The 10803-nt window shown below is 35.6% G+C and overlaps 1 long non-coding RNA gene across 2 annotated transcripts; it reads left to right on the top strand.

Annotated features, from left to right (window-relative positions):
• Positions 1-6695, top strand: LOC115227441. 2 transcript variants are annotated; one of them, XR_004997079.1, is made up of 3 exons: positions 1-14; positions 4587-4658; positions 6229-6695. It is a non-coding gene; the product is annotated as an uncharacterized LOC115227441 (long non-coding RNA). The 2 variants fall into 2 exon arrangements; XR_003883121.2 differs by lacking the exon at positions 1-14 and having other exon boundaries at positions 4513-4658.
• The last annotated feature ends 4108 nt before the right edge of the window (positions 6696-10803 follow it).

The following is a 10803-nucleotide window of genomic DNA, read 5'->3' as shown; positions in this document are numbered from 1 at the left end:
AGAAGGGCCACGTTGTGAGTATATAATGACATTACATAATTGATTTCTATAAATTTTAGCTTTTCTGAGCCATTTTGGTCAATAGAATAACCGAGAACAGGTTCCAATGTTATATTTCATTTGAATGCTTAGCTATAAAGAAATTCTGTTCTTCTACAACAACACGAATATCCAATAAATGTACTTATGCAAACATCAGTTACTCATTCACTCGCAGAAGAAAGATACAAAAATTAAATATAAACCCTGAAACGGTTCTCTCCCGTTAAGGAGAATATTCGCCCTGTTGTCATCTCATTGTACTCATTCATTCTCTCTCTTCACTCATGCTCTTTCTCTCCGTCTTTTCAAGAAAGATGCTGGTTAAAAGTTTCAATACAATAAATGATATCATCTTCATCTTTTCTCATCTGCTCTCCATGCTCCCATACACTAGGTGGGTCATCACTGTCCAAGTCAGTTGTATCTGAATTTACTGCCAACCGTCATTTGTTGAGGAAAACATCTCACTTAAACATTGCAGCTTTTCTAAGGTGGTAGACCCTTTCTAACCCCAACCACTTTATAAAGGGTCCTGGGTATATTTTATTGTCGCACAAGCATTAGAAATGATCATCAATTTCCCAACAATATCAAACGTTCCTTTCAAACTTGTGGTGTCATCTTTCCTAGTTTCCACCAACCACTTCCTAGTGTGTTCTGGGAGCATTTAATTATAGCACAAGTAGTAATCAAGTTGTGTTACATTCTACATAATTAGACGGTCCTCACTACTCTATGATGTTTTCGTTCACTGAAGCTGATGACATTTTCAGGAGGTGAGAAGGGAATGTGATGACAAAAGAATCAGGATGCGGGGAGAGAAATTTGCAATACCCCCTCTCCCGGCTGTGGGGTCTTTGTCTTACATGTCTTTTGGCTAAATATGCCAGTACTTGTGCTTTACACAAAGGGGCCACGTACACTCTGTGAGGTGGTTGGCATCAATAAGAACATCCTACCATAGAAAACCATGCCAAAGAAACCATCTGGAGCCTGGTGTAGTTGTCTGGCTTGTCAGATCCTGTCAAGTTTTCCAACCCATTCCAGCATGGAAAACAAACTTTGAATGTTGATGATGATGATGATGATGCTGTCTTCCAGTAACTCATCATAATTCTTTGTCTTAGATTGTTACAGTAGTTTCCTGTCTGGTATAACATATTAGCTCAGTATAATAATATCGATTGTGGAAACCGGTTCAGTGATTTTGATAACATTCATATTGAACAGAGAACATATGTTCACATTTGAACAAAACATTGATGTTAACATATGCAATACATGGAAAGGAATGAACGTATGAGATTCCAGTGTGACTTGAACTCACAACTCTTTTCTAACTATATATATATAATTATCGCTTGTTACGATGTTTCAATAACGTTTACTGTCCATATATAGACATCGTTATACTGACAATTGTTGGCTTTGAGATGGTTTCAATTGTAAGAGAGTCACTGTTTTCAGTCTTCCACATTTTGGTTTTACTTCCGACTTGATTGTTCTGTTGAAATTAGATCATGGAACCTGGTCATTGTTATTTGACCAAGAAAAGAATTCATCATTAGTATTCGGTACTGGAAATGGTTACATTTTTCTATGGTTTCTCATGGAACTACCATAATATCAACTGTGCTGAGACACAACCATATTCATTGTAACAAATGTCACATGTTCTTCACACAGATTTTATACAATCTATATTGATAGTTAGTGTTTAAACGCCGCATTAACATGATAATTAATCAGCTATCATTCATTAACTCTCTTAAACTTGTCTGTCTGGAAGTTTCATAGCATTATCTTGTACCCTCATCTGATATTTAACACCTTGTTACCCTCAAAGTAAACATAACTTTTACATGGGCACACAACCACATCCCTACGAAATGGTTTTTACAGCTGTATGCCCTTCCCACAATAATAAAGTGTTGATTATCAATAACTATAATGAAATTATACTATAAAACGTAAAACTTGAAAATATTCATTTCAAAGACTCCAACTTCTGTGAAGGATGCCTTGACAACATCACAGCCAGTTTGTGAGAAGCAAATAACAGTACCTCATGGATTTCTATATTTTTAACCTTCACCTGAGCATTTGTAGTTTATCAGAATGACTGAGGACAAGATCCATTCCTAATTTACATCTGAAATATTAGCTGTATAATAATTCTATTAGACATTCTGATATCAATGGAATTTCACAAAATAGTCAACGGGGTTGGCATGGTTCGGAAAATGGATAATTTAGAAGACAATAGAATTAATACTGTATTTTGAAACGGAGGACTAAAATATGTAGTTACTAAGTTTACTGATAGGTTATTGCTGTTGTTGTTATTTAGGCAAATATCTCTCATAATGTGACAGATTTACAATGAAATGTGTTCCGCATGTGAACACCCTGCCTTTTTCTTTCACTGATAATAAATTTATCATTACATCCCCTAAACATTGTCTTTATCCATGTAAAAGCATTAGGTTTGATGCTGAGACAACCGTTCTCTCTCTCCCTCTCTCTCCAAGATAGACACTGATGACCCTCATCATTTATCATCTGATGTCTATGCTCCTATCGATTGGATGGATGATTCCTATCCATGTCAGTTCTTATTAAGAAATACTGTCCGCCTTGATTGGATGAGGAACACATTCCGGCTTTTCTATGGTGATGTGCCTTTCCTAACATCAACCACTTTAAAAAGGGCCTTGGGCACAATTTTGCTCCAAAAGCCCTAGAAAAATGATCATGTCGTCAACAAAATTAAACGCTCCTCTTTAACTTCTACAAGGAAATTCTGTTTGCAGATACTGAGAACAGAAAGCTAAAATACAATAAAGATGAACTGGATGGATATATGCAGGAGATCCAAAGCAAAAGCAATGATTCCCATTCATAGACAGTTTGAAATGTCCATTGAAACCAGCAATCAAATACCGATTGATTAGTTCAGACTAATTTCAACCTTGAATATAGATGGCAAGATTTATAAGGTTGTATTCACAAAGAGATCAACTGTAAATCTACAGAATAATGAATATGGGACTAAAAGTATCTCGAAGACTGGAATCCTCTGGCATTCCTGGCTGTGTGGAACATGTGTCTTAAATCTAGGATGTGATACAAGACGGAAAGATTAAAAGGGATTGAATGTTGTGTGATTTGATCTGGTTTATGGTTCTCTAGCAAAAAAATTGTTGATGGAAGCAGTGGACCTGTTTTATATATGAGAAAAGATTAAGGATCTGATGAGGAGCTGCTATAACAATTTCGATATGCAGTTCATGAGGAAAACTTTCTCGGCAGACTGGTATCATTTTGAAACGGAAATTGCTGTAGTTTCTACAATATCAGTCATTTGGTTTGTGATTGTTATGGAGATGTTACTTAAATCAGCAGATTGATAAGGAATGGCTCAAAGGAAAACACTCGAGAAGACATTAATGGATTACATAACAATAGTAACAACAAATAAAAGGATATGCAAATAGTTCTGGATTAACTGGGTAGACTGAGGAACTTGGTGAAGAATGTGGTTCAATGCAAATGAGTAATGAAGCCAGTCATTTCTGAAAGGTCAGCAGAAACAAGTGAAGGTCAAAATAGCAGGAGAAACCCTGATGAAGTTTAAAGGGAAACTTGAAAAACTATTACGACGATGGTACACTACCTTATTTTGCAATAAGAGTAAAGGCATTGAGATCAAGTCACAGAACGAAGATGGTTAAAAGAAACAAATATGCCAAACATTCTGGAAAATAAAAGATTTGGAGCTCGCACTTTGTATTCCCGTCTTTCTTATATATTTTTGAGTATCAGTCCTTTTGTACCATTTCAGATGTCTTCACTGCAATAATGTGTAGATGTCCAGTTGTATGTAGTGAATGGGGTTTTGTGCAAGTGTACATTGTTTTAGGACACCTGATATCACTTTTTGTGTCATCTTTGGAGAACTGATCATTGCTCACCTGTATTAAGGAGTCTTAAAATATTCCCTGCACCAGATAATGACCAGGTGAACTGGGATGTGGGATGATAAAATTCAAGATTTCCAACAGCAAAGAGAACAGGTATTACGTTTATTTTACTTGAAGTGGTGTGTCATGCAATTCTGACGAGATCTTTGGAGACCACATTGGATGATATTGGACTTTAGCAGAAGATGAGGAGAATGGTGGTTAGTGAAGTGTAGAGTTCAGAGGACAGTCACATGTCATAGATTTGGTACAGATATATGAAAGGAGAGAGAGAACTATGAAATGATAATTGAATGAAATAATTGCAACATTGTTAGATTATGTAGGATGTCTCTGTTAAAGAGAAACAAGGTTTCGGAAAGTTAGTCTATTTTGTTGCGGGCCTAAATATTGAGCTATTACCTGGTCCCACAATGGAAAGTATAAAAATACTGAGCAAAACCCTAGTGGTTACCAGCCAACCACTGATGATAACAATGTCCACAACAATAAACTACAGAATATTTATAGAGATAAATAAGTTTTACAATAAATTATAAAAGCTGGAAATATTTATTTCAGAGAGTCCAGTTCTGAAGGAGAAAGATCTTCTGAGAGTGGCTAAGAGGTTAGGACGTGATTGGTGGCAAATAGGTGAGTATATTTGATTTCTATATATTTTACTTTCACCTGATCTATTTTATTTGTCAGAATGAATGAGAACAAGTTACATTCCTCATTTCCAATTGATAGGTTATCTGTATGACAATTTTATTTACGATATTCCTGATATTTCATAAAATATCCACTGAGGTTAGCATGGTTGGTAATAATGGATAAACTAGAAAACACAAATGGCGTTTAATATTATCTTTTGGAAGAGGGAACTAAAATATATTGTTTAAGGGTAAACAGGTGAGTGAATTTGTTTTACATTTTCTTTAGGTTCACTGTTAGGTTATTGTAATGAAGGACAAGTACCAAAGTTCACATCTAAAACAAAGCATCTTTATTCAAACAGAAAACTTTGAGTTTGGTTCTTCTTGCAGCCATTATTTATTGGGTTATTGTGTTGGAAGCTGATAATTCCAATTTATTTTGCCATTTTGCAATGACTTTACCACATGACATATGTCTGTAAATGCTTCAATAAAAAGAGATTTAATAAAGGTGACACAGCGAAATCCTATCATTCTCCTCAGGCGAAAACAGAGAATTCCTTTAAGGGAATTTACCAGAAAATGAACATTCACAAGTCAAGCCGAACTGCAGGGGGCATCTCTCATTCAGACTGACATAATAATAACTGAATAGGCTCTGTAGAATTGATCGAACCTGGAGTTCATTGGAGAAGTTTGAAATGGGATTGAGTTTGACTTAGAATTATCGACTGTTGGACAATCACTGATCATTCGATTTCCAGTGTCCTCTTGGGAACTTTGCAAGGTAGTAGATGACACAGAGGGACAGTACTTTCATGACCCTTTTGAATACCAGTCTGAAATCTACCAGAATAAGACAGATATATGGGATTCTTCTAAAGGGTCTTTGGAGTAATGTTACTCAATAGGATTTACAGTTCAGAGATCTGGGAGTCTCTCCAAGTTGAACCACATCTCCTCCACATCTGTGGTACCTCGGACATGTGATCAGGGTGTTGCAGGAATGAATTACAGGACAGGTTCTCAAAGTCAAACCAATGGAACAGGTACCGAGGGGGAGGCCAAGAAAGAAATGGTTGGATGATATCCATAGTCTTAGTTCTTCACATCATAGAATACAAGCAGAATGTCTAATGATGGATGCTTCTGATAGGACCCTATGGAGGAGGTGCCTGAGGACTCTTTCCCCACAGCCCTTTCAAGAATATTGAGCAGAGGAAATGGATGGATCATATGCTTTCACTGTTGGAGGTCAATGTTAATTCTTGAGGTTCTGATATACTTTTGCCTTCACAAAAGTTTTCCTGCCCTCGTTTACCATATATTTTCTCAAGTATAATTTTCAATTAATTTTCTTTAAAAATCTCGTTTAATTCAAACTCTTTGTTATTTTTGTCAATAGAAAACAATGTCTTATATTTTTCCTGTTTCTTAGCTATTTCTTTTTTTACTTCTCTATTGATAAAGTTTGTTTGTTATATTCATAACAACCTACAGTACACAGCGTTTTATGTTATTGTCAATGTTGTTGCATTCATTTCTTATTGTTGTGTCTTTTGCAGTTATTGTTTTAGAAGTTGATACAACTAAACTGAAAATTGATGATGAGTCTAATGTCACTGTAAAACAAGGCTACCAGATTCTTTACGAATGGTTCAAAAATTGCGACCCAGAAACACGGACACACGCAACATTACGTGCAGCTCTTGAAGAAGCTGAATGTTTCGCTGCGATGGAATGTCTGTCATTAGACGCAAAGTGAATTTCTGTGTAACTGTTGTTGTTTAGCCTCAGATTAACCTTGACCAAACAGAGACTTATGATCAAACGCATTCCAGTCAGGACCATCATGCCTATTTCCAAAGAGAACCCACAACCACATTGTCCAATATGCCTTCTGTACAGTGATATCGTGTGAATTTAGCTGCTAATTCTAGCAGGTATATCAGCCACATAGTGATCCCTTCACTGGTTTGGCTCCTTTGTTAAAAATTCACATTTAAAATAAAGACAAACTTTGAAATGTTCATTTATTGTTGTTGCTGTTGTTGTATATCTTAGCCCCCCCCCCTAAGCAACCCCATTGTTATATAGACAGCTTTAATATCTTCTACTATATTGATAGTTATCTACCTTCATGTTTATCTGAGAGTAGAATGCCTGGTATATATATATATTGATGCCTTTTCCCTTTATATATCCTATAGAGATAGTATTTCTATATAATACATGATGTATCTAAGGATATATCTCACTTTGTCCTGTTGTGGTTTAAGACAGGCCTCTCCAAAGTGGCGGTGGTTGAATAAAAATTCAGGGGGTTTTGAGTGCAATATACAATATTCTAATTTTATATTCTTACTTTATGACCTTCGTTATTTACTAATTACTGAAATTTTCGTCAGTAAAAATAAAACTTCACTATTATACTTATGAAAATAAATCAAAACAATTATAATTAAACAATAGCTGTGCTGAAAAAGTCTGAGATAATAAAATAATGACACAACATTTGTTGTTTTAATTGCATGTGATTGTGGAAAAGCCACAGTGTCTCCCTCTTTTTAAATAACTTCAGATAAAGGAAGAGTACAATTCTTCCTTACAATATTTACCTTCATATTACTCCACTGTTATTTTAATTTGAAATTAGATTTCAAGTTCTTACAGCAGAGACCAAGATTAAATAAGTAAAACACATGAGACCTTTATGTACATTATAAGATGTGACAGGAAGCTCTACCGAGCAGACTTTTGCGGAATTGGAAAGGAAGATTCATAAGTATTCTCCACTTTTTATTGAATTCTTTTGTGATAGAAGTGAACAAACCTGATTGTTTTCAATTAAATAATCAAGATATTTAAATTAGATAAAAAAACTTTATTCAGAAATTGATAATTACTATTAAGCAAAACGAAATTTTACCGTGAGTGTGTTAAATAATAAGGCACTAAAAGAGAATGACTCTCCCCAGACACAACAAAATTATTTTGTATCAAACTTTGTACAAAATTCTTCTAAATAAATTGATAACATAAGTTTCTGATTTTTTGCTTGGATAACTGGGGGAGAAATTCTATTCACACATTATATGCCATGTAAATACACAACAAAATAATAAAGCTGTTCAAAGCTATAGGTTACTGTTTATATAGACCAGCTGGAGCAAATTTAGTTTAACATTTAATGCGTAGCAATAAACACATTTATAAAAGTGTTAGTTTTCTATAAATTGAGAAAACGTAAGACTTTTAGTGACTTTATAAAACTAAAAAGAGTAACTTCAAACTTTGATGACCCCAGACAAATTCCTTTACTGACTGAGATCTTCGTCTTGTTCTGGTCAATGACTGTCAAAGTAATTTTCATATTTTAAAAGCATCAAAAGGAAAATATGTTGCCCAGAGAAGAGAGGTTGAATTTGTCAAATTATAAAAGCAGAGAGAATAATGATGGACTGGACATTTTCTTTAGATTAATGATCAGAGGATCCCTAAACAGATGCTATATGCTAAACTTCTTTATTGAAAGAGCCCCCAGCAGAAACGAAGACTACGATTTAAGGAATGTGTATATATATACATATATATATATATAAACTGAGCGAACACTGCAAGGCGGTAACCCAGCATGGCCGCAATTTAATGACTGAAAAAATTAAAAAAAGAAGAAGCAATATACGAAAATTATCATCGATGTCAACAAGTTCCCAGTCGCTCTTTCACAAATTCAGCGAAACAGAAATGAAAGCACACACACACACTCACGCACACACACACACACACACAGACACACACACACACATATTGGCTGACTCACACACTCATAAAATTTCTTCAGAATGTCACGGTTTTAAGGTCAACATTTTTAAAGCATAAATAGCTACGAGTGTGCGTCTTTGCATGTATCTATATGTGTGGGTGTTTGTGCGTGTGTGAGCACAGTCCACCCATACCCAAGGTGGTCGCATCGTCTCATTTGACCCAGCCGCGAAATGTTTTTCTCCCACGAGTGTTCCGGATGCCATTAATGAACTCATTTGCATATAACCAGTCAGAGCTCACCTTCAACTTGTTGTCAGGTTAATAAACAGGAGTGTCTGTATGGGAAGTAGCTCGCTTACCAGCCACATGGTTCCGGGTTCAATCCGACTACGTGGCACCATGGGCAAATGTCTTCTACCATAGCCTACGGACCGACCAAAGCTTTGTCAGTGGATTCTGTACACGGAAACAGAAGGAAGCCCGTCGTATATATGAATATTATATATATATATATATATATGTATGTATGTATGTATGTGTGTGTATGTTACTGTGTCTGTGTTTGTCCTCCCAACATAGTTTCACAACCGATGCTGGTGTGTTTACGTCCCCATAACTTAGCGGTTCGGTATATGAGACCGATAGAATAAGTACTAGGTTTACAAATAATAGGTCCTCGGGTCGATCTACTGGACAAAAGTCGGTGCTCCAGCATGGCCACAGTCAAATGACTGAAACATGTAAAAGAGTATACAATATATAGATAAATAATATATATATATAATATTATATATATTATATACATACAACCATAATGTATACATATTATAATATATATATATATGGTTATAATTCGGAATGGTCATTTTGCCAGTTTAGGCAATAAATATATAAACATAGTCGCTGGAGTGGCAGTGTGGCTTGCTAACCAACCACATGGTTCCGGGTTCAGTCCCACTGCGTGGCATCTTGGGCAAGTGTCTTCTGCTATAGCCCCTGGCCGACCAAAGCCTTTTGAGTGGATTTGGTAGAGGGAAACTGAAAGAAGCCTATCGTATACATGTACATATATATATATATGTATGTGTGTGTTTGTATGTCTGTGTTTGTCCTCCTAGCATTGCTTGACAACCGATGCTGGTGTGTGTACGTCCCCGTCACTTAGCGGTTCGGCAAAAGAGACCGATAGAATAAGTACTGGGCTTACAAAGAATAAGTCCCGGGGTCGATTTGCTCGACTAAAGCTGGTGCTCCAGCATGGCCGCAGTCAAATGACTGAAACAAGTAAAATATATATATATAATATTATATATATATAGATATAGATATATAGATATATATATATATGTATCTATATATCTATCTATCTATTTATCTATCTATCTTTATATATACCTTTATAAATGTCTATATATCTTCATACATACATACATACATACATACATACATACATACATACATACATACATACATACATACATACATACATACATACATAGGTGTATATACTCAGACACGCATATCTGAAACAAAATAATAACAAAGGGTTGTACTAGATATTGTTATTACTTTATATAGTTGTGGCGTGTAATTAAATGTAAATTATAAGCTAGTCGATGTTTAATTGTTAAAGGTATCAGCAGGAAGTTTGCATGCGTATGTGTGTCTGTTGGTGCGCCAATGCTCGTGTCCCCTTCGCAAGCGAAAAACGAACCCATTTCAATTCGAAACTCTCACGTCGGTTTTATATGACGCAAGGGAAGTGATTCTAGATGTTATTTTGTATACCCTCCAGCCTTCATCAGGTGTCTTGGGGAAATTTGAGTTCACATTCCTAAGGTATTTTTTGGTACCTGTATCTATAGTTATATTTCTCTCTCTTTCTCTCTCTCTCCCTCTCTCTCTCTCTCTCTCCTCGCACACATATATGTATATATACAGATAGATAGATAGTTAGATAGATAGATAGATAGATAGATAGATAGATAGATGGATGGATGGATGGATGGATGGATGGATAGAGAGATAGATAGATAGATAGATAGATAGATAGATAGTTAGATAGATAGATAGATAGATAGATATATATGTTTCTTTATTAGCCACACAGGGCTGCACACAGATAGAACAAATTACAAGGTAGAGCTTTTCTTTTGAAGGTTTAAAAAAAAAAGGAAAGGGGGAGTTTCGATCAAAAGGGATCGTAAAAGGAGAGAAAGAGGACAAAAAAGGTGGGGTTAAAAAAGGGAGGAGAGGAAAAAAAAATTGATCAATAGGGATCGTTATCACAGAAATGTCAATATGAAGTGTAAAGGGGAGGACAGGTGAGGTTTACCTGTGGAAAGAAAAGCCTACGGAAAAGACCACGGTAA

Source organism: Octopus sinensis, unplaced genomic scaffold, assembly GCF_006345805.1.
Source record: "Octopus sinensis unplaced genomic scaffold, ASM634580v1 Contig03159, whole genome shotgun sequence".
NCBI lineage: Eukaryota > Metazoa > Mollusca > Cephalopoda > Octopoda > Octopodidae > Octopus > Octopus sinensis.
Note: the sequence above shows the minus strand (reverse complement) of the source record. Positions and strands in the feature narration are given on the sequence as shown.